This window comes from Erpetoichthys calabaricus, chromosome 16, assembly GCF_900747795.2.
Source record: "Erpetoichthys calabaricus chromosome 16, fErpCal1.3, whole genome shotgun sequence".
NCBI classification, from domain to species: Eukaryota; Metazoa; Chordata; class Cladistia; order Polypteriformes; family Polypteridae; genus Erpetoichthys; species Erpetoichthys calabaricus.
Window position 1 is genome coordinate 29,636,450 of NC_041409.2, and position 24,365 is coordinate 29,660,814.

A 24,365-nucleotide genomic window follows, 5' to 3' on the forward strand; every position below is an offset into this window, starting at 1 on the left:
CCTGCCCCACAGATTGAGAACCACTGTATTAAGTACACTTGCACAAATTTTGTCTAATGTATTACTTCAGCTGACGTTACTAGTATTGTTTGCCTTAAGGAGTTAAAAATGAGTACTTACATGGTTTAGAAGACTCAGCTACTCTGTTAATAAATTTATAAACATGCAGGTAGGAGCTAGACACATATTATGTATATGCTATCCAAATGGTTGCAATATAGTAATGTTTGTTTTTTACAGTTTCCCCATACCATTTTTTATGAATAAGTTGTACTGTACAGAGGAGTTTGAGGTGACCAACTTCAAGACTGTAATACAATACAAATAAAATCCACACACAATGCTGGGATCTTCACAATGCTGGGCTCCTTCTCCTTAATGGAGTGGTCACTTTTTTTTTTGGATTGGTCATGTTGATACCACATCTTAATTATAAGGAGTGCCCCTAAATGTCTTTACATTCTGGAATATTACAAGCAACCCTCTCCTTTCCCTGTCAATGGTGGTCATGGCAGAACTATGGACTGCTGAGGTGATGAGCCCTCTTGTTTCCATTAAATCTCTAACAAATCGTTATACAAAAGCCCCTGTTTTGTGGTCAATATCAGCAATATGACTTTAAATTGACACATTAATTACAGTAATACATTGCAATGTACACTACAACAACAACAATAATAATTATCTGCATATGCACAGACGTAAGGACATGGCATAGTACAAGTTACATTTCCTTTTATTTTTAATCTAATTCTTAAAGATATTCTTATCACAGAACCATGTTATCAAAATCCTTCAGCTTCAAAATAAATGCATAAAACTTTTAAAACTGCAAGGCATATAAATCCTTCGAGACTCATTATGAAAGCAAGTTGCTAAGCATCATACAACAATGAGAACACAACGTAAGTCTTCTGTATTTCTGTATCCCAAATGGTGTTATTCTTTAGAAATTTTGTCAGTTATGTGACTTTCAAAGAAATAATACAATACTTGAAAATGAATTGTACTTTACTAATTCAGCTTCCAATATAAAATTAGCCACACTTGGTGCTAAATAGGTAGAGGATGATGAAGATGAATCAATGGGTTCATTAAAGATAAATGTTCGATACTAACATAGAGAAAAAAGCAGGGAACATTTGGGAGAAAACATTGACATATTCTGTATGTTAGTGTTCTCTTTTTTAATAACAGCTACAATCTGCAATCATAAGATATCTTAGCACATCAATAATAAATGACTTTCAAATAGTTGCAGAGGTTGCATGGTCCATTTATCATCTGGTTTGCTCCTTACTTATTTATGTATTTAGTAAAATATTTACACAAACCAGAGCCTATTTGGTAAACATGTAAATACATACTGGACAGTTCATGATGTAGGGTTTCACTGATCCAAAAAAGAACTTTAATTGTCCCAGGGGTAATGGAGAATTTAAGCTCTAAACTAATTAATCAGCCTATAATGTGGACACAAACAGGGCAAGTGCAACTCCCAGGATCATTTGCTGCACTACAATAAAACAATGCCTTCTTGTTTAGGATAACATGTCCAGAGGTGTAGCAAATGAGTTCAAGTACTTACCTGCTTGGTGCACGGTGTACCACCGAGGCCTTCTGCTTAAGCCTTACTGATATTTATGTGATTCTCTCAAAGAAGCTGCAGATTGGGTCAAAGATAAATTATTAAGCAAAAGCTAACAAATGAAACATAAGATGCCAAATAAATGTAATAACAACAACTGATAAATAAATGATGCAGTGTGTGTCCTGATGGTTTGTGCTACCGTTAGTCTTATATTATATACAGTAAACACCTATATATGATTAATTTGTGGCAATGTGTTTTGCTGGGTAGCACCACTGCCACCACTGCTGTATGGTACTTGGGGAGGACTAATGCAGAGAGGGATGGTGCCAGGGAGCAGGCACAATAAAACTCTTTTAACTTTCTTTATGTAGACTTCTGCAAGAATCTGCTTTTCTGTCAGTTCTGGCTGATGTAGGAAAAATGGCCCAGCTGTGTATTCAATGTGTTCTCCTGCTGATGGGTTTGCGTCTCAGCCCCAATACCTGGCACATTGTCATTCGACCCATCTACAGCTCAAACCTGATATCAAAAAACAATAATATGAAAAACAGGGACACTGCTAATGGGCAATAAACAGAATATTGCATCTGCAAATTAAAATCATTTGTTTTATTAACTAACATCAAAGTCAAGGTAAATCACAGAACTTGTATTACAGAACTACCTAATAATGGAAGTTTACAAGCTGGAAGGAATGGATGGGTTTAAATGATATGAGGTGTGACAATTTAATTTCTGGAATGGCAATGTAGTGTTGCCCATGCTACAGAGAGAGCTGGACAGTTTGACATCCGTGGCAGAGCGATGGGCACTGAGCAGGCTCCTGTCAATAATCCACTGCATCCACTAAACAGTGTCATCTCCAGACAGAGGAGCAGTTTCAGCGACAGACTGCTACCCGGGGTCTGGTAAACGTTAAAATTATACAAAGTTATTGTCTGTCTGTATACCTGCATTGTTATCGGCATTGTTATCACACTTTAATTTAATATTGTTCTTTATCAGTATGCTGCTGCTGGAGTATGTGAATTTCCCCTTGGGATTAATAAAGTATCTATCTATCTATCTATCTATCTATCTATCTATCTATCTATCTATCTATCTATCTATCTATCTATCTATCTATCTATCTATCTATCTATCTATCTATCTAAACGTTTGGAGCTGTTGAAACTGGCGTACGGTGGGGACGCTATGAAAAAGTCAAATGTCTTTGTGTGGTAGGAGAGGTGCAAGGAGGGGTGAGAAGATGATGGCAGAAGTGGATCATCCATCATGACAATGCCCCAAGCCATGATGTGCTCAGTGTTTTGCTGGCTAAGAAATCAAGTACCAAATTGGATCATCCATCCTATTCACCTGATTTGTGAATAGACCCCTTGTGATTTCTGGCTCTTCCCAAAAATAAAAAATTCCCCTGAACAGACAAAGATTTTCAGACATTTCTGACATCCAGCATAATGTGACAATAGAACTCAATGGTATTCCATAAATAAGAGTACCAGGTATGTTTCCAGCAATGGCAATGTTGTCTAACTAAGTAGGTGCAGAAGGAGATTACTTCGAAGGGGACTGTAACTGCTACTGCACACACATGCAGACATGTTTTCTGCAGGTTCATTTCGGGAATTACATTCTCACACCTCTTACATCTTAGATGAATTTAGAAATTGCCCTTTTCACAAAGTAAAATGAGATTTGAAATGCCTTTTTTTTTTGTCGACACTATTAAAAATTCCTATTTTTGCTGTATGCACTTTTATACTTCTTCTGTGACATAATTAAAAAGAAATCTTCTGCATGATGGCCATGCAGTATTTGTGATGTTAAAGTGTGCCACTGAAAGTCCACAGTAATAAATTAATCAGCACAGACAGCCATCTTTAGTGCATCATCAATGCTTCTCTGAGTTGAATCTTCAAGTCTTCATATAATTACTGCATGCCATTTTTTTGCATTTTTAAAAATAGGTTATGTTAGGGTAAAATACAACTGCCCTGATCAAATCAAACTACAATAGATAGGCCTACTACATATGTATTCCTTTATTGTAAAGCTGTTTATATTCTTCTTTGGCACATGTATTGTCAGTTCATTCAAAGTTTTTTTTTGCTGGTGCCTTCTTGCTAACAGTACAAATTTATCACAACCTTTCAAGCATAACTCAGTGGCTCTGTCAAAATCAAACTTGCTGATGAAATAAAAATCTGCGTAGGAAAAATGCACTGCCTCACAAATGAGAATGAGGAACTCGGGCAAGAAATCATTACCTCAAAGCCCTCAAAGCTGCTTCACTGTTATTTCCTAACTTCTTCCATTTTTTCTGCCCTTCTCCTAAACTAATTTAGCTGCTTTGTTGTTTGGCCCTCATTTAAGAGGGGTCTGTTACATACTGAAATATGTATCGCTGCTTTACAGTTAGTAAGTTACATTCAATTATATTTTAACTTTCAAATGCACAATTAACTCTGTAATCTGCAAGTCTGTTACTTCATACTATCTGTTTGCAGTACAATGTGGAGGCCTATACCTGCGCCTTTCTTTTTTTGTCACTTTGTGCCCAGGCATAGAGATTTCAACTCAACATTAATCAAATGAATCTTTATCTTATATAGCACATTTCCTATCTTATTTTATTATCATGTAACATATCAGAAAGCAAATTAATATAATAAAAAACAGGAATACACTGCATGCATGACAGACTAAAGAAATAGCCTGCCCTGCATGTTGAGATAACATCACTTTTACAAGTTGCTTGCTTAGGTTGAGTGTGTTACATCTGCTTTGAATAATTACAGTACAATTGCTTGCAATGTGCACTCATTCTGTGTCCCCTGAAGGCATAATCAGGATAGCTGTCAACTAAAATTGGGTGTGATTCTCAGGATTACTTGATTCACTCCTAAGAGGGCTGAAGTTGTACTGCATGTGATAGGGCCCATAGGTACACAGTTTTGAATGGATTAATAAATCTATAGTGAGCTTTCACAACAGTGCCATATGTTTTGATTCTGGGAGAAAAGCTGCACTCTGGGCAGTTAGAAAGAAGGATATGTTCCTATGGCGTGTGCATATTGAACCCCAAACAGTATTTACTGTAGGTTCTGGAGAGCCACAGAGGTTCAAAGACGCAGACGATATACAGTATGCAGTTTATACCTGAAAGCATATTCAGATTGTGAAAAAAAACACAGAAGTGATCTTGTGGTGTTTGTTGAACGTTGTGACCATGGGAAAAATGATAGTAGCTCTAGCCCAGCTGGAAATTGGACGTATAACTTGAGTTCCTGCTTCATTTGCTGTTTTGTTTGTGGGTGGTAGACAGATATTAGATTTACTCTAATGCCACAGCAGGAACAGAACACTTGTCTTAAATATAATTCTAATTGGGAACCCCTGTCAGACACTATGATAGCTGCAAATACCATGACGTCTAAAAGTATGTCAATCAAAATGTCCACTCTTGTCTTGACAGAAAGGGCTTTTTTTGGTGCAGTAAATGAGCAACTTTATTAAAGTAGTTCACTATCAGCAAGACCACTCTGACGATAGCAAATATAAATGTAAAAATCAGCTCACGATCAATCAGACACCATTAATGGATGGTGACAATCCTTTGGGCAGCAAAGAAACTGCCTTGCCTTGACTTTGTTAGAGTCTCTACTTCTCATTTTAAGGTGGGCTTCTGCAGTGTCTTGAAAGAATCTCTTTAGTTTGTGCTATACCCAGGTGGTTCGCCACAAAACAATCTTAACATGCTACCATGACACGTGTTTGAATCCGTGAGGTGTTGTTTCAGATGGCTTTGGTGCCGCTCTCATCCTGGCTGCTGGACAGTTAATTCCACAAACTAAAACTAATAATGGAACAAACTGGTTGTCATACAGAACAATGTCTTCCAAGTACAGTGGACCCTTGACTTACGAACTCAATTCGTTCACGAGGGCTGGTTGTAACTCAAGTTGGTTGTAACTCAAGACTATTTTTCCCATAAGAAATAATGGAAATACCCATAATGCGTTCTGAACCTCCCACAGCAACACTTACTTAACCTTTTCATAATAAAAAAGGGTTGTATAATGTGCATAATTTACCAAAACACCAATAATTTTTCTAATGTACTAACCAAAAAGTTATAAAAAGTGCCTAGCCTACCAGAAACAACAATTTCATACTGTACTCACCATTTAAGTTGACATCTTTGGGCTGCAGGAAGGGAGGAGGAGGAGAATGAAATGGAAGGTGGTTATTGTTTGGAAGGAGCCTCCTTATACAAACCTTTTCTTTGTAAAATTGTCGAGATGGTGGATTTCGACATGCTGTACATATTAGCGAGATCGGTCACACGAACACCACTCTCATATTTCCGCACAATTTCCTTCTTCGTTTCGATTGTGATCGCTTTCTTTACCTTCGTTACCTTCTCTTCCTTCCTTAACAATTATCGAAATAAATTATATAAATCACTGCACTGACCGAAATTACGTCCACAAACACATGTATCTGGGCTCCGACTGACGCTTACGAACGCTCTCGGCTGTTTGTTTACAATTGCGCAAGCGGATACACGTGACCGCATTCAGGTCGTAACGCAAGATGTTGGTCATAATTCAAAACAAAAATTTTGGTCGTAAATCAAGTTGTTCGCATGTCAGGCTGGTCATATATCAAGGGTCGACTGTACCTGCTTTCAGAAAAGAGTCTCTGGGCCAGACTCAGCTTCTTTGTCATCATCATCCTGTTGATAGAAAGCATCTGTCTCTGTTTTTTTCCAGCTGATATCAGATCACAAAACTAAAAAAGGCAAAAAATAATATGCATTTAGCCTGTCTTGCATAGATCTTTGTTCCAGTTTTGTAAACCGTAAAGCCCTTGTAGATGGTAAATACAACTGGCTAGAAACTGGTACCTTCTAGCCAATCACACTACTCCCATAAAGCCAATTTAATAGCCTGTTGTTACTGATAATCTTAACTGCTTTGTATTTGCATTGGGCAAATAATAAGAAACTAAAAAAAGCAAATGAAACAGGAGAAATGCAGATCCAAAATGGTCAACATATGAACATTCTACAGTATATATCAAACCGAAAACAAGCGTCAGGAAACAGGAGATGAGGGCACAGAGCTTTTTTTTTCAGTTGTGCCCATCAGAAATCATTTCCTTGAAATTTCAGAACTTATGAAGAGCAGTGAGGATACTTGCAGCTAAAGCCTATGGGGGATTTCATGGACATCAGACATGTGAAAATAAGAAAATATCATCGGTGTAACCATCACTCAGACACTATAGGGAATGCCCTTCAGCTGTCCCCAAATCCAACTAATGCAGAGGAGAAAACATAAAGAAAGATTTATTGTAACAAAATAATAATAAACTGAATGAAAGATGGTTGTGAGAATCAAAAAGTTCAATTGTAGTAGAGAAATTAAATAAAGCCACTATGCATTCCAAATCTGCCTTCATTGGGTAAGGTGGCATATCAACTTGCCTGCCAAACCAGTTTCCTCTTAGGTTTCTTCTTTCTGCCAGTCAAATGATCTCCAGTACATTTCCTACCAATTTTATACTCTGGAAATCTGCAGCTAGAAAGGGCTTTTAAGCTCTGGCAAAGAGCTACTTCCAAGAACATGTCAGCAGCTGCTTCCAAAGTCAGGGATTGTCTCAGAGACTCCTGGATGCCAGCTCATAATTAAAAAGTGAGGCAGCTGCCTAGGTGACTGGCCACTATAATATGAGCCAAGTGCAATGTAACATAATGGTCTCCTCTAGTGTCACTTTTGGACAGGAGTACTTCTGAAACATCCTTCAGAATCTCAAAGTGTCCTCCCTTTATTTTCATACTTTGGAATTTCTTTTATTATATTACGTTTGCCAGTGTTTTCTATAATCAGTAACAAGCCCGGTATATTCTACCTTTTCTTCTTACAAAAGAAACCAATAAACGTGTTAGGCTAGCATTACATGACACAACATCGGAGAGCATGTCACAATTAATTGCTGTAGTTGCTGGATCTCACTGCCTTGCTAGATGCTAGATTACACCACCCATTATCACAGGAGAGAACAGATTGCATGTCTCCCTTACAACGTTTGAGAACAGTTCCAAATTTCCAACTTATCAAGAATTCACAGAATTTTGACAGCCAATTAACGTGCTTTCTGAAAGTGGTGGTGGCTGTTTGAAAGTTTTGCACTTATAATGAGTTCCACAATTCTAGCCTGTCTTTTTACTTTTCCAATCGGTCACGATTTGACAAACACAAGACTAGACAAGCCTATCATCTGTTTGAACAGACTAAGACACCTTTTTCTTCTTTCTTTGTGGCTACATTGTATGCATTGGATGTTAGCTCTTACACACAAGAGGCAGCCCATACACCTTAAAATAAAAATGATGCCTGTTTTATTTCGTAGTGTCTAGTTTTACAGCACTGTGACTGTCACTGGGAATGTCACGCTACACAACTGGTGGTAATAGGCACATGTGCGATGGTCCACAGTTTGCCAAGATTATGTAAATAAGGGTTGAAAATCACTGGAAAAGTTGTGTAGTGTGTTGGCTTTGGCCATAGTCATCTTTTAAACTGTAATGTGGGCAGCAAAACATCAAAGGACAAATTACATGTCGTACTGGGTGGCAAAGTGTGACAGGAGGGACAGAGCAGGAATAAAGATTCTAAAGTATATATATATACTGTATATACTGCATATATAGCCCGGATTACAGACAGATACCAGACACGCAGAAGTCCCAAAGCACATGTGATTATTTACAAATACAGTGTGCCAACAAGCACAACACACACTTTCTTTACTTTCTGTTTCTTTTCTCACTTTCTTCCTTTATCTCTCAGTCCTTTTCTCTCTCTTTCTCCTCCACTCCTCCTCAGCAAGCTTCATCGTCGTCCACCTCCCAGTGTCTGCTGGCCCCTTACATAGGGCACCCGGAAGTGCTCCAGGTGTCTGATGTGGCCAGGTGTGGCGGAAGAGCTGCTCTCCAGGCCTCAGCAGTAATTGTATTACTTCCTGGCGACATCCGCGGATTCCAACAGGGCTCTACCAAACTCCCATGAAGCTCTGTGGGAGTCCGAGGCACCACTGCAAATATGGGGGGCAGCCATCTATAATACGTGTGTGTGTATGTTTGTGATAAAGGTTTAGTTCTGAGGAAACGTTTAATATACTGCTGTTACTCTAGGATACAAATGTACTGTTTCTATCCTGGTGTTTAGACCAGGGATCAAGACGTAAGTGTTATACAGGAAAACAGGTTTGCTTAGAATGTGTCATCTTCATTGAAAATGTTACAATGCACAGATGCTTTAGTGTGTTTTTTCTTTTTCTTTATTGTTTCACTTGTTTGGTTTGGTTGGTAACTTTCTTTTTTTACACAAGATCTAAGATGACCATGGCATGGTGATTATCATGTGATGTGCATGGACATGTGTCACGTTGATGTCATGGCAACAATTTTTCCTTATTAAAGTGGACCTGGAACATAGATGAGATATTTCTTTCCTGTCTTTTTTCTAAACAATTATAATGCCTTTCTTTTCTTTAATAAACTGGCACATCTCTCCTCCCCCTCAAATTTAAAGTTCTTTCAATGAATGCTACATGGGCAACATGTGCTATATCCTTTACTGTATCCTATACAACACATCGCATGGCAAAACTTGGAGCATGGCGTATGACGCCATGGGTGATAAAGCACAAGAGAAAAGATACAGAGAGAAAACAAACAGAAAAAATAACTAAACAAATGGCAAGATTTAGAAGAAACTGCATTAAAATGTACCCCTGGCCCATAACATCTTAAAAGGTGCTGTCTCTGAATACCTTTATTCAGAAGAAACAAATAAGCATACTAAAACAGAATTTTGCAGCTACCCCTTTAGAGATTTAATTGTGAAACGTTTTCACAGCGATTACTGCTATTACACTACCTACTGAAAATACTGCTTCTCTATATTTCAATTTATGCAGAAAAAAGTTGAAATTTGGGATGCACCTAGCAAAAAATTTCATCTTTGAATTTAGCAAGAAAAATGTTCAATATCTGTAATATTATTTTTCCATAAAACATTTATCATATTGTGCTACATGCTCCTTTTCTGTGCACCGTTTTAAAGCTAGGATACAATGATAAATGAGAGTACATTGCAAAAGCATCATTTGGCATAGTAAGCACCAGTGATAAACTAACCAGCTGAGCAGCAGACAAGTTTCTGTCCTTGTATTACAGGTAAATGAGCCAGCAACATACAGTATGAGCAGTGCAGTGCAGAACGAGTGCACTTTATACTGCTAAATATAAAATATCATTCACATTTTCCCCAGGTGAAATGTAGTGTTTAATTAAAATCATGTCTAAAATGTATAGCAAAAAAAAAAATTAAAAAATAAAATAAATTTTATACATTTTTCATAAAAATAAATGTTCTAAATTATTATATTCGGATCAAAAAGGGATAGAAAGGGATCAAAAAATAAGAAAAACAAGTATATCTGATACAGGCAATAAAAACAAATCATTCATTGATTTCTAACTTGTTTCATTTGTGTTTTGTCTTGGTAGAGTATTATATTACTCTACTTTCCCCTTTTGTATTATTAATATGTAGCCTTTGTCAGAATGCCTCAAATCTCCCAGACTTACCACTGTTTATAAGGTATTATAGTATATAACTTCTCCCCACCTTCCCTTCTACACCTATAACCTCAGGCAATTAGGTATAGTAAAAGACAAGCAGGAGTTAAGTTACAATTTAAACAATGTATTATTGGTACTATTCATAAATAATAACACTATGCAAAGTACATTTGAATATTGGCAACCATACAACCTGATTAAATGGTGATGTGTAGTTTCAGGCAGCACACAGACTTGTTAGTTACTTAAAAATGTCTCTTAATTAAGACATCATTTTGTAGTCAGCTTTCTTCAGAACAGGCCACATTGCTGTGCTCTTCATTGTGTTGTCCGTTTCAGTTCATGGTGTGTGAGATGGTCATTCATCAGTTTGGTAACAGAGAGAGACAGAGAGAGAGAGAGAGGGAGTGAGCAAATTTATAGATGTCCTGTCCAACCCCTAGAGCCAATAGGACATCATGGTACTTAAAGGCTTCTGATACAAGCCAGTCCCAAACAGCCATACTTCAGACCAATGGGACAAAGAACATCTTCACACCTGCCATCCCCCAAAACCATATGTTTAATGTAAAGCTTGGCAGTTAAGCAGGGCTCTATTCAATAAGGGCGCACACAAAAAGGCGAGCTTCAAAAGGGCGACCTCAATTGAGCGCGGCGAATAAAGGCGTTCGTAGATAATTTAGTTCAAATGGCTCTGGAATATGTGAAGAGCAACAAAGGTGCAGATCTACTTGTAGTTGAAGGCTACACATTCAGAAAGGAGAATTCTTGCTTTCGCCTTTTTATACGTTCAATCATTGCCTTTATCTAATAAATTTTCTTCACAAATTTGTTCCAGAAATAGTTCGTTAGAAGTTCATGCATTAATTAATTGGATGTTTTAATATTCTTGCTTTTACCTTTTTATATGTTCAATCATTGCCTTTATCTAATAAATTTCTGTAATGATTTTGTTGCGTTTGCCTTTATTCGCTGCGCCCAATTGAGGTCGCCCTTTTGAAGCTCGCCTTTTTGTGCGCGCCCTTATTAAAGGATGCCGTTAGGCGGTCTGGCTTTGTGTGGGAGTTGAGAGACTTCACAGAAACATTAGCCAAACTTGTTTCAGGCACTTCTCTCCAAATCCTGCCGTAAAATTCAAAGAGACTCAGTCCTGGTTGGGGGAAAGGGTTCTTAAACCATCAAACCATTGCTGTTCTTATCAATAATGTAACACTAATATTACATTGCTTTGCCTAAGTTACAAATAAAGACATACAAAATATTTATCAGCTTATATGCAAAATCTCACATCACAACCATTTGCATCTGTTCAAAATAATTAAGCTAAAAAAAGAGTTGTAAAAGAAGACAACACTTAAACTGAAAATGTATTTGACACTGTGTAAAAGATACCTTAATCTGTTCCAGCCGCTTGCTCCCTGGGAAGGTGTACCTTTTTTTGAAATGCAGGACATACTTGAACCTTTATACATATCCCTTCAGCAACCATGGAGGAAATATTAAGACAAAAGGCATATGGTACAAAGGTTATAGATAAATAGACAGAACTGTATTTGTCAGGCAGTCAGTCGGTCAGTCATCATCATCCAACCCACTATATCCTAACACAGGGTCACGGGAGTCTGCTGAAGCCAATCCCAGCCAGCACAGGGCGCAAGACAGGAACAAATCCCCGGGCAAGGCGCCAGCCCACTACAGACTGTATTTGTCCCCAGGAAGAAATGTGGCTTTTTACAGAAACTCTTTCAATAAATAAATACAAAAATGCAGCCACTTTGGTCTGAACACACAATGGAATGAATACAAAGCAAGAAAATTAAAAAGAAAGAAACGTTTTGACTTGGCTATCCCAGTCCCAGTGAGGCATTATGCAGCTGTATTGCTGTTGGTATAAAGGAGCCCCAACATTGTTTTGTGACACACTTTTGCTGAATAATTTGTTGGCTGGAAGTCCTCTGTGTTAGCATATCAGAGAGAGAGAGAGAGGATGTGCAGCATTGTTCATAATGGCACTCGGTTTGGTTTTAATTCTCTCTTTTGCTATGACCTCCAGGGGGTCCAGAATGCATCCTTTAACTGAGTTTGCCCTTTAAATTAGCTTGTTAATTCAGTAGGCCTCCCTGGAAGAGATGTTGCCACCCCTAGCACACCACAGAATAAAAAAATGCACTGACCATCCCAGAGTTGTAGAAGTCGTGAAGGATGTCAAATTCCACATTAAAGGAACACAGTCCCTTAAAGAGTCTGCTCTGCCCTTTCTTATATAGTTCCATTGTATTCCCAGAGCAGTCCAACCTTTCGTCAATGTGGACCCCCAGTACTTGTAAGAGGGGACCACCTCTACATGTGCTCCTTGAATAGTGACCAGACACAGAGACTCTTTGGTATGGAGAAAGTCAAGCAGTTCCTTGTGGTTGCTGGTGTTAAGAAGCAGACAATTTTCTTTGCACCAAGAAACAAAGTTCTCTACTTGACTCCGAGACTCTGTCTCATCCCCTTTATCTTTTTGCTGTTGTGTGTGGAGAGAAAACACATTTGCATTTCCTCCTGTGTGAACTGCGGCTGCTGCTGATGGAAATGTTCCAGTGCTGCATTTACAAGATAACGGAGTAGTCACTGTTATTATGTTATGAGAAAAATGTCTGCCACAACTAATTCTGCATTTTTAAAAATATTTTCTAATCTTCAAAACTATATAATCATCTGTTTCTTAGTTTAAAAAGTAACAAATAAACCAAGTGATTAGTGAACAGCTTCTGTTGATATCAAAAATATCTGCAGTGACAAATTCTGTATTTATCCCTAAAAATGCCTAGTCATTTTATGTTATGATTATGAAATTCAGGCAGAAGTAAAAATAAAGTAAAATAAAGAAACATTAAGCACCAACAGCAGATATGCTTTTGCTATTAAATGAACATACAAAGATAAGCATCATTGTCAGGACTGCAGCAAAAATACAAGATGGTAAAAAGCATGGCCAGTGTAGGGGGGCCGCTGCCATATTCTTGTGGTATACTGGGGGGCCTTATGAGGAATTAAGGTTGAGAACACTTGATTTAGAATTTAAAAATTTTTTTTTTTTTTTTAATAAAGATTTTCTCATTTTTTTAGAACACATTACACTGTAGATGTCATAGATTAATTGGAAAAGCAATGGAAAAGTAAGCTAACATTTACTGTTGACAAGATTGTTTAAAAAAATCACTTTCATAGTAAATGAATGAGTAAGAGATCAGAGACTCTAGACAACCATATAATACACTGACAGCTTAAGCATTAACACAGGTATCATTAGCTACCATTTATAAAACCTCTGAGCACGGGTGAATGCCCTGAGCAGCTTAAAAACAAGCTATTTGCACAGTTGGCTACACATCTTTCACTTATTAACATGTTCCAGTTCCATCACCCTCTGTAATGCACAGAGCTATGAATTAAAGGGGTGAAGAGGTTTTACTTGATTGAAGAACTGATGGTATACCAGCCTTCAATAAGCCTGCCTGTGGAGTGGTGAAATTCACAAAGAGGCATCTTTCAACCAGTTAATTCAATAGAAAGCTATGACAGCTTAATGCCATCTCCCTGCTTTTATTGAAATAGTCCCATTTGGTTCCAATTGCTATCTGGCAGGTAAAAAGGATACAGTCTCATATTTACTCTGTCGTTTCCTTTAACAACCTCTAATATGGTTCTGGGGACCTTGCCAGAACAAGCCCTGCACTGATTCAAAGCTTTGCTTTATTTCTGCATGTTTTACGGTCTAACATATTCCAGGTGACGCTTACTGAAGCAGTGTGGCCGTATTGTGAACGTGCATCATAGCCTTTTGTTGCCCTGTGTGAATTTCTGCCTTTTCAAAATAATGTTGCTCTTTCATGCAAGGCATATTTTCCAGCTTTGAGAATTCTCTATAGGAGGTAGAAATTTATCCCTCAACCCAGAAAAAAAGCTGCTTTTTTAAAATGATATGCTCATAATACTGGCCTGGAACCCCATAACAAAAGATGTGAAAAAAAGAAAGTATTTTTCAGAGTTTAAAGATCCTGCATACAAAAAGTAAAACCTGAGACTTGACTCTCTGTAATAGGACACGGGCTTCATTTTGGCAGTTTCTTCAGTAATGTTTAAAACTAATCTCAAGAAGCAGCCTTCATTTTTTTATATTTATATTTATTTTTATACTGTGCATTTTTCACTGATGATCTCAGCATGCTCTGCACATTTACAAAAAATTAAAATAAAAAATTAAAAAATGTTTTCATCACAAAAAACATGAACATACTCCAAACATTAATGCAATTTCCACCACCACCATCCAACCCGCTATATCCAAACTACAGGGTCACGGGGGTCTTCTGGAGCCAATCCCAGCCAACACAGGGCGCAAGGCAGGAAACAAATCCCGGGCAGGGCGCCAACCCACCGCAGTTAATGCAATATTTACATGCAAATAAACTCACACTGGACTGCCACTAACCATATTTTACAAAATCACTACATTATAAAAACATAATATTCCTTGCCATTCTTTGTCCCTGGCCATGCCCATGGCCCCATCTTCCCTTGTCAACACCTTCCAACAGCAGCTATATGGTTGTCAATTGTGCTTAATTAAATTCACATAAGCTTCTTTCTTTTTGGTCACTGCTCTTAGTACATATTTAGCTTATTGTGTGGTTGATTGACACATGAAATCCTATTTGGGAGCATTTAAGTTGGCCTTAACACTAGAATTCCTGAAGCCTACAAAAAAACTCGTAATCTGGGCCCACCTTAAATCCCTTCGCACCTCTCCATCAGCATCTTTTGTTTTGTAAATGTGTCGATCAGCACAAGCAGCAAGCAGCCTGCTGTTCCATCTCCATCCCAGCTCAAGCCAAGGCTCCTTATCTGCTTGTGAAGTGAGGTGCCTGGAGTTGTAGAGGGTAAATAATACAGTATATTGTTATTTGGAATACATGCATTTCAGGTGTGTTCCGTGTCTACAAAGATCTGGGTAAGTGTAGGATGAATGGAAATGCAAGAAATGCTGAACACATATCTAAAACAGAAACGTGTTATACTAATAATGACAAGAAGTGTATAATGTGTGAAGACTTTAGTCCAAATATCAAATAAAAACATGCGCTTTTATTCAAGAATATAACCAAAGAAAAAAAAAAGCATTTGATTTACATGTGGCTGGTTTGAGACCGGGCACTCTGTGTTTTGAGTAGTGAGCTGCTATTATTATTTATTATTATTTCTACAATATAATAAAAACATACATTTGATTTGAGTCTGTAACACCCGGTGTAAATTTTGGCTACTTGTTAAAGTTAGTGCTTGTTTTTTTATTATTCAGTTTTATCCTCTCGGTGATGTTCACGTGGTACAACAAACTTGTCTCTCCCTCTTTGAGTTGATGGCATTTATCTCCATTCTTTTCACAAGAGCAGCCCTGTGGTTGATGCCTGCTCAGAACTGTTTGTTGTACCATCAGTCAAAGATACGATGTCCTGTGACTGCTATCAGACTGGACAAAGGTGGGACTGTAACAACAGACAGCTACTTCACAGCACTTTTGCTGGCTAATAGACTGCTGTAACATGCTGACGGTGTATGCATCCAAAATTTACACCATCTGTTACAGAATGAAATGAAAGACTTCTTCTTCTTGGACACATACACCATCAGCATGGCGCTGTCAGATCTAAACACTAGCGTGGCGAATTGCTCGCGTACTGAAGTGACTTTACCTGCAGGTGGAAGTCTCATTTTACTTATGGTGCCAAGTAGAGTTGCGTTGCGTTATTGTTACATGCTGTGTGGAATTTTTAGGTAATATATAATATTCTTTCGTAATCTATTACAAGTATATATATATATGAAACTATACGAGAATGATTTATTAAACTTAAGGAAAAGGATTAAATGTAACTCAGAGTTTAACTAATGTAACTTAAAGCTGAAAGCACAAGAGATCTCTGTTTTGTCTTAAGGAAACTACCAACATAATTTTCCGAAGTTAGAATGAGGTAAATGAGTAACGAACACCCTCTAGAAAGCAGGGATAAAATGATGGGAAAGCCCATACTCCCCTCCTATGAAGTGGTGCTAAGATCAGTAGGACAACCCACTAAACACCCTTCTAAACAAAGAGGTGTTCAGAGTAATCGGGGAATCAACGTGAGTCAGAAATTACTGGTGGTGTTAGTTGATTGGATGAGGTGGAATTTTGACCCTGATTTTGATTAATTTATGGATTGATTTTAACTCCCTCAAGACAGCATGTTTTTAATCATGGATTATTTATTTATTGAGAAGACTTTGCACCATACTTTCTTTATTGGACACTGTTGGATTGTAATAAACCCAACAATGCACGGTTTTACACTTATCTTGTTGTTTGTGTGTCCTCATTGCCCTAGTCAATCCCAGTCATGACTATCAATGTCACGGGTATAGGAAGATGGTAGTTGTGGGCAGCCTGGCATTATAGTACATATAACCAACAGATTTACTTTTCTTTATGTCAATGCATATATGTTTTATGTATTTATTTAGTGTCAAATTAAAACAAAACTAAAATTCAAAGGCCGTGGCATTGAGTACAAATATCCTCCTGGATCATCAACTACTAACATACCATCAGCAACACCAAGAAGTAGAATTCTATGGTGTGTTAATGTTGTGATTGCCTGCTTTCTCACCTTTATCATCTTTTCGACAGGTGTTGTTGTCTACTGCTTAATCAGGTGGAGTTCCTCTTCTTCCACCTAAATATAGAATTCTCCATTGGCTTCCTTGAAGAGATTTGTAACTTGCTGAGTGTTCACCTTCCAGTACCTCCAGACAGATACATCATACATAGAAATAACTGTTAATTGTTGCATAGATAGGAAAATCTGTCACAGAATTATCCATTTAAAGAAAGTGTGCATAGTTAAAGAATGGCAGAAAATCTTTTTATTATAACACTAATTTATTGTCTTCTAACACAGAATAACAGCAAAAACGATAACAGCCTGGATCAGGGAGCTGTACAGTAAACACCAAATTCAAAATGATCAATAAATATACCTGTATTGTTACCATTCACTGTGTAAAGCTGTTTTTCCTTTAAAAGATCCCACAAAGTTAAAACATATGAAAAATAAAATCATTAAAAATCACTCCAGCAGAGTGCCAGTGCTGTGTGTGCTCAGTAATTGAAAAGTGATGCTGATCTAAAAATGTTTAATTGTATTAGTAGAATTAAGGAAAAAAGGGTAAAAATTTTAGTTAAGTGTTTAAAACTTCATCCTTGACGTAATATTTTAATGTTGTGTAATGAAAAACAATACAATTTAGTAAATGTCCAGCTGGCAATACAGGTATAAATTCTGTTAGACACATTGCCTTAATGTTTATGTGAGACTGAAATGATAGCTGATTGGTTTAAACCCAGCACAGACTCACCTTATGACCTTTAAAAAGTCTCATAGCCTATCAGGGCTCTAGTTGAAGAAATAGACAAACAATTGTACAAAGTTATTTTTAAAGCAGTTTGAGAAGACATTCCTAATGAAAAACATTGAGCTCAAGAGATTGTTTACTGCATTGTCCGTAATGTAAAAACTCCTCATATCTTTTTTTAATGTGAGTATTTTTCTGTGGTATAATGGAATAATACATGTTCCTTTTTCATTCCTTTTCTAACTTTACTAATATGGACTGTTTTTTCCTGCATTCTTTAGGAAACCTGTCTAACCTTTCTGTACCCCTTATAATCAAAGAACTCCAACAGATGTTATTGAAAAATTAATATATCAGTATATTCAGGGCGAGTCACCTGACATTCTTCTAACAACAAAGCAAGTCTTTTGTGTTTGAATGAATGATTTGGTATTGTGTCTATTTGAGCAGTTGCACTCCTACGCACCTTCACTTTAGATAGCAACATAAATCCTGAGGCTAATATACAATCATTCTAACACACCACATATACTACATAACCCTCAGGCAGATTTCCTGAGTCTTCTTTAAAGTCAATTGCATCCATGACAACATACGCAAACCAAGTTTGTTTCATTAATGTAACCTTGCAAGGGATAAAGGTCCTTTGCTGGAGAAATGAATGCTGATAGAACTGATATCCACAGGAGTCTTTCTTGTCAATCAAGCCTGCAATATACAAATATATGGAAAGTAGAGGAGAAGGTAAATTGATAGTAAGCAATGCCAGTGATTTGACACCTGCCTAAAAGTTTGAAAAGCTTCCCACAAGTAAAATAAATATGTTTTTATGGAGGACTGTCCCTTAGGCATACAAAAGCATATATTAAACAAGCAGAAAATGAAAGTGTATGGGTCTAAAATTTGTCAAAATGTATGGGAAAATAAGGAATATTAAGTATAAAGCAAAAATTCACAAGTAAATTGAAACAATGCCTACTTAATTTGAATATAATTCAATATACTTTGTTTATATACAAAAAACAGCAACATCATTCCTCAGTCGATGCAACTGACAAACTATAAAATAATTAGTTTCCTTGTAATAGTTCAAAATGTGGGAAATATGATAGATAAGCATAGTTTTGCAATGGAGGGTTGGACTAGCACTCAATCTTTGGCCATCACTGCACCTTTGGAGTCCAAGGTATTACCTTCCTTTTGCTCCCAGCCACACTGAGCTGATCCTTGACAGAATTAAGACTCCCTGGAAGCCACACACCAATTTTTGAGAAGTAGAGCAGCTTAGGAAGAAACACGGTCTTCTTAGGCCTTTGCAAGCCTCCTCTTATTGTTGCATTGTAGTCCTCGATCCTTCAGTGAAACAGCTCAAGCACAACTCCACCCAAAAGTCCAACTATGTTGATGTCAAACATTTCTGTGCTTTCAAAGGAAGGCACAAATATAGTTTCAAACAACAAGAAACAAAGGTAATAAAGTCAAACTGTTACAGAGGGATGTGAACAGCATACAGACCTTAGCAGATTTATGGCAGAAGAAAGTTGTACTTCAAGTAAATATAAAGTATTATCTGTAGGAGGTAGAAGTGGTAGATTTGAATAATACACAAATGGGAATTCTGAAGCTTAAAAGTATGCCTTATGAGAAGGATTTAGGAGTTATAATGGACTTGTCACTATCTACATCCATACAGTATACAGAAACGATCAAGAAGTCTGATAAGATATTAGGTTATATATCACGATGTGTAGGGTATATATCAAAAGAGGTTATGTTTAAGTTACATAACACACTAGAGAGGCCTCACCTGGAATCGTGTGTGCAAATTACAAAAAAACAGCAGAACTAGAGAACGTCTAGAGTTTGCCAAGTTGATTGGTGGGTGGCGACTTAATCATCTTCACTTTTTCAAAAACATTGTCCTTGTGGGCAAAACCACCAATGAAGCTTCAGCAAAGATCTCGCATTTGTGTCAGCCCTACTCCCGGATGATTAGGAACCCATCCTCTTTAATAAAATCCCTGTGTGCGACCATGTGTCCGTGTCTTCTGGTGAAGTGCGCATGTGCGGGGCAGTCTTTAATAAAGGACATCATTGCTGGGGAGAGTACTGATTGGGTACTCGTGGGCACGCACATAAAATCCGTTGCTGGGGAGACGCCACACATACAATAGTCAGCTGCACGCCAGCACAGACTAAAATACTTGCTGGGGAATTGCACAGTACTTGGTGGAGAGACGCTACAGCCACGATTATTGTTAAATGGTGCGACTCAAACCACCTACACCTGAACACCAGCAAAACCAAAGAGCTGGTGGTGGATTTTAGGAGGCCCAGACCCCTCATAGACCCAGTGATCATCAAAGGTGACTGTGTACAGATGGTGCAGACCTATAAATATCTGGGAGTGCAGCTGGATGATAAATTAGACTGGACTGCCAATACAGATGCGCTGTGCAAGAAAGGACAGAGCCGGTTATACTACCTTAGAAGGCTGGCGTCCTTCAACATCTGCAATAAGATGCTGTAGATGTTCTATCAGACAGTTGTGGCGAGCGCCCTCTTCTACGCAGTGGTGTGCTGGGGAGGCAGCATTAAGAGGAAAGACGCCTCACGTCTGGACAAACTGGTGAGGAAGGCAAGCTCTATTGTTGGCATGGAGCTGGACAGTTTAACATCTGTGGCAGAGCGAAGGGCGCTCAGCAGGCTCCTATCAATTATGGAGAATCCACTGCATCCACTTAATAGTATCATCTCCAGACAGAAGAGCAGCTTCAGCGACAGACTGCTGTCACTGTCCTGCTCCACTGACAGATTGAGGAGATTGTTTCTCCCCCAAACTATGCGACTCTTTAATTCCACCCGGGGGGGTAAACGTTAACATTCAACATTATACATAGTTATTGTCTGTTTTTCACCTGCATTATTATCATTCTTTAATTTAATATTATTTATTGTATCAGTATGCTGCTGCTGAAGAATGTGAATTTCCCATTGGGATTAATAAAGTATCTATCTATCTATCTATCTATCTATCTATCTATCTATCTATCTATCTATCTATCTATCTATCTATCTATCTATCTATCAGCTACACGCCACACATTACATCAAATCCTGGGGAGACTCTGCTGATTGCTCACTGTTGTGACAGAAAATTAAACGCATATTACGGACAAGGTGGAAGTACAGGAAAGGGCAGAATGAGTGGCAGAGTCACCGGCCTCTAGCAGATGCTTCAAAGGCTGCCTGACGTGTCACACAAGACAGAGAAGGCGGGACCTATAAAATATTGCGTGGCCAATCCAATCGGATTTCAGAAAATGAGGGAACACCTAAAACATAAGACACAAAAAATCCAATTGGGTACTGATACGTGGAGACCAGCTTCCCCAAAGAGGTGGGATTAGTGTGTATTGTTGTGCAAGTGTTCACTCTGAGGATGTCAGATTTGCGATTAAAAAGCTTGGCCCGGTAAAGTGTCAGTCGTTGAAGGGATTTTCCTAAATATACGAATTTTCATGATATTACAATAGGATGACTTTTAAAAGTAGATTTATTTTCGCTCACATAAAATCCGTTGCTGGGGAGACGCCACACATACAATAATCAGCTGCATGCCAGCACAGATTAAAATACTTGCTGGGGAGACGTCACAGCAAGCTAAAATAAAGAGAGGCAGCATAGGAGATCTTCAAACAGACACAACACATCAATCAACAGCCACAGAGGAGAGGATAAATGTAATAATTATACTTACTGTATTGTCATATACGTTTCTATTTTATTTTTATTATTATTTTACTTTAGGCTTCTTGCAAAAATATTTTTGACAAAAAAAAATTAAGACAAGAAACAGAATGAGGTCAAGGCCCCTTGCCATTTAATGTAGACTGTTCCTACTAATGTTTATGCACTACTGTTCTAGCGCCCATTATTGTAACGGGCTTAATGTCTAGTATGACAATAATATGACAGTCACACTGGATGTTACTATAGAAATACAGGACTATGTATGTACCTTTGGTCATCTTGATAGAGAAATCAGCAGTGGCCTCAGGTATAAAACCTTGTTTAAATTACATACTAAAATGTTGCTTGCGTTACAAAGTCAAAAACGTCATGTAAAATTTCATACAAAAATTGGATTTATAAAGTAGTATGTATGCCAGGTCCAAAGCAATTATCTATCTATCTATCTATCTATCTATCTATCTATCTATCTATCTATCTATCTATCTACATCTCAGATCAACCTAACACTATACACACTTGCACACGCTTTTAGCCACGCCATGTCATCTCCTGCCAGTAACCATGTATGGTTTAAAAAATATCCTTTTTGATTACTCATATCCTAATCACCATATAAATGTGACCATTTTCCTAAGTGATGTCCTTACTTTCAAACCATTGAAGAAAACAGAAAATGAAACTTTAGTGAATGTGAACTTGAGTTATTACTGACATTTGGCAGAGTTTAAGGAGTGGCCAGAAGGGCTGGAGGGGTATTATTGATCTCAACGTTGAAGGCCACAGTTAATGTTAATATGTTAATCAACAAATTAGCTGCACAGTGACTCAGTGGTAGCCCTGCTCCCTCATGGTAAGGAATCTAGGGATTGTGCCCCGGGTCATCTTTGCGTGGACTTTGCATGTGGGTTCATGTGGGTTTCCTATCTAGCTAGGATAGCCTCCAGCTGCCCCTTGCCCTGAATAAGTGGGTTTAGAGGATGACTTTAGAGGATGAATGTATCAACAAATACTATAATATTTCCTGCCCAAACAACTCTCATTGCACATCATTTACTAATTTACTTTACCACAGGTAAGTAGATAAATGAAAAATGACATATATAGGGTTCACTGCCATCAGCGGTTTTAGTATTCCACAGTGGAGCGTACTACAAGGGTTCTACTGTATACTTACTATGCAATATAATATACAACTATATACAATACAAAATATAAAGCTGCTCACTCTCTCAACAGTATACCCTCAAAAGTAGATGTCAATGTGGTGTGACTTAGTTTTACTCATGTTAAGGGCAAGATTATCATCCTGAGCACGACTAAGTCACAGAGTAAAACGATCCTCTGTAAGCCGTGTCATCATTGTTGGTGATCAGGCCTATGATGGTTGTGTTATTAACAAATTTGATGACAGTTTGAGCGGTGAACAATAAGTACAGAAGGGTGCACAGTACACTATCATCTGGAACGCCTGTCTTTAGGGTCAGAATGAGGGATGTGATACCACCAATCCGCATGTTGTTATTCTTATTGCTTCTTTTGTTTTTGTATCCATTTCACGTGTTATTTTGAATTAATAATTAAGTTTTAGTGTTTTCTTATTTTATCTTTATGAAGAACTTTTCATGCTGTGACCATTTTGGTGAGGTCGTATTTCAATTCAGTGGCCATCTTTGTTGTGGCTTGATTAACCACGATTGACCGTTTTCGGTCATATGACCACAACCTTGTGACATATGACATCATTACTGCCAGCATATATAAAAGATGGCAGCATAGGCTCTAGATATCCTAGTTTTGAGATTTTCAAAAAATCTTTGCTGTGTACAGTATGTTCAAGTTTTATTTAGTTTGGGATTTATTCTTGATTAGTTTGACTGCTGAATCCTTCTTAGGTTTTTGACTTTGATTCTATCTTTTCCCAAAAAACTACTTAGTTTGCTGATCCTGTTGTCTTTACTGGTTTTGACTCCTGCCTGTCCTTGACTCTGAGCATATTTCTCCTTGAGATTAGTGCTTTTAATCCCCTGGGCACTGTGTTTATAGTATTCTTGGGACAAAGTGTGTCTGTCCGTAACACTGCACATGCTGAGGACTGTTGGTTAGGAAGTTTAAAATCCAATTGCAGAGTGTGGTTTGGTGTCAGGTCTGATGAATCATGTGATGCAACAGGCAATCAAATGGCGAGTTGGTTGTTGTTGTGAATAAAACAGATATTGAAAACTGAGGATGGTATTAATATTAGGTTTTACTTTGCATCCCTAGACCCTGCCAAAAGCTGTGCAAATTATTACAGATGCTAAATTCCATTCTTTAGTTTCAACCAATACTGAAACTAATCCAGTTTGTTTGTTTTTTGAGCTTTTATATATGCATTTCTTGTATATTTCCATGTCACCATTTTGAAATGCATTGCCATATACCTTTATTGAATTTGTCAGTTTCTTGTAAGAAAACATACACAGTATGTTGATAGGTCATCTACACACGTTTTTGATGAATTCTATTATGACACATGCATCTGATGAGAAATCTCTAAGCATCTCTCAGTTCACATAATCAAAGCAGCTTAATAGTTTTTCCTGTGCTTTTTTTAGTCCACCACTGTCCCAATTTTATTGTTGTTTTATTGTATGGCCTCACTTTTCAGTCTCTGCTTGTAAGCCGACAGCACGAGTACTGACGGGTGATTTGACTGTCTGGGGTGGCTGCACAGTAGCATATATGGGAATAAGCGCATCCCAGTTTGAATATTTTGCACTGTGGCAACAGCGTTTGGCCAGCCACGAACCCATGATGTCTGGATTGCAAAGCAGTTTCTCTATACTAAGAGCAATAGAAGAAGTTTCCATTTTTAAATAACAAATATTCAAAGTCTGCCAATTAATATAATAATAATCATAATAATAATAAAACCTG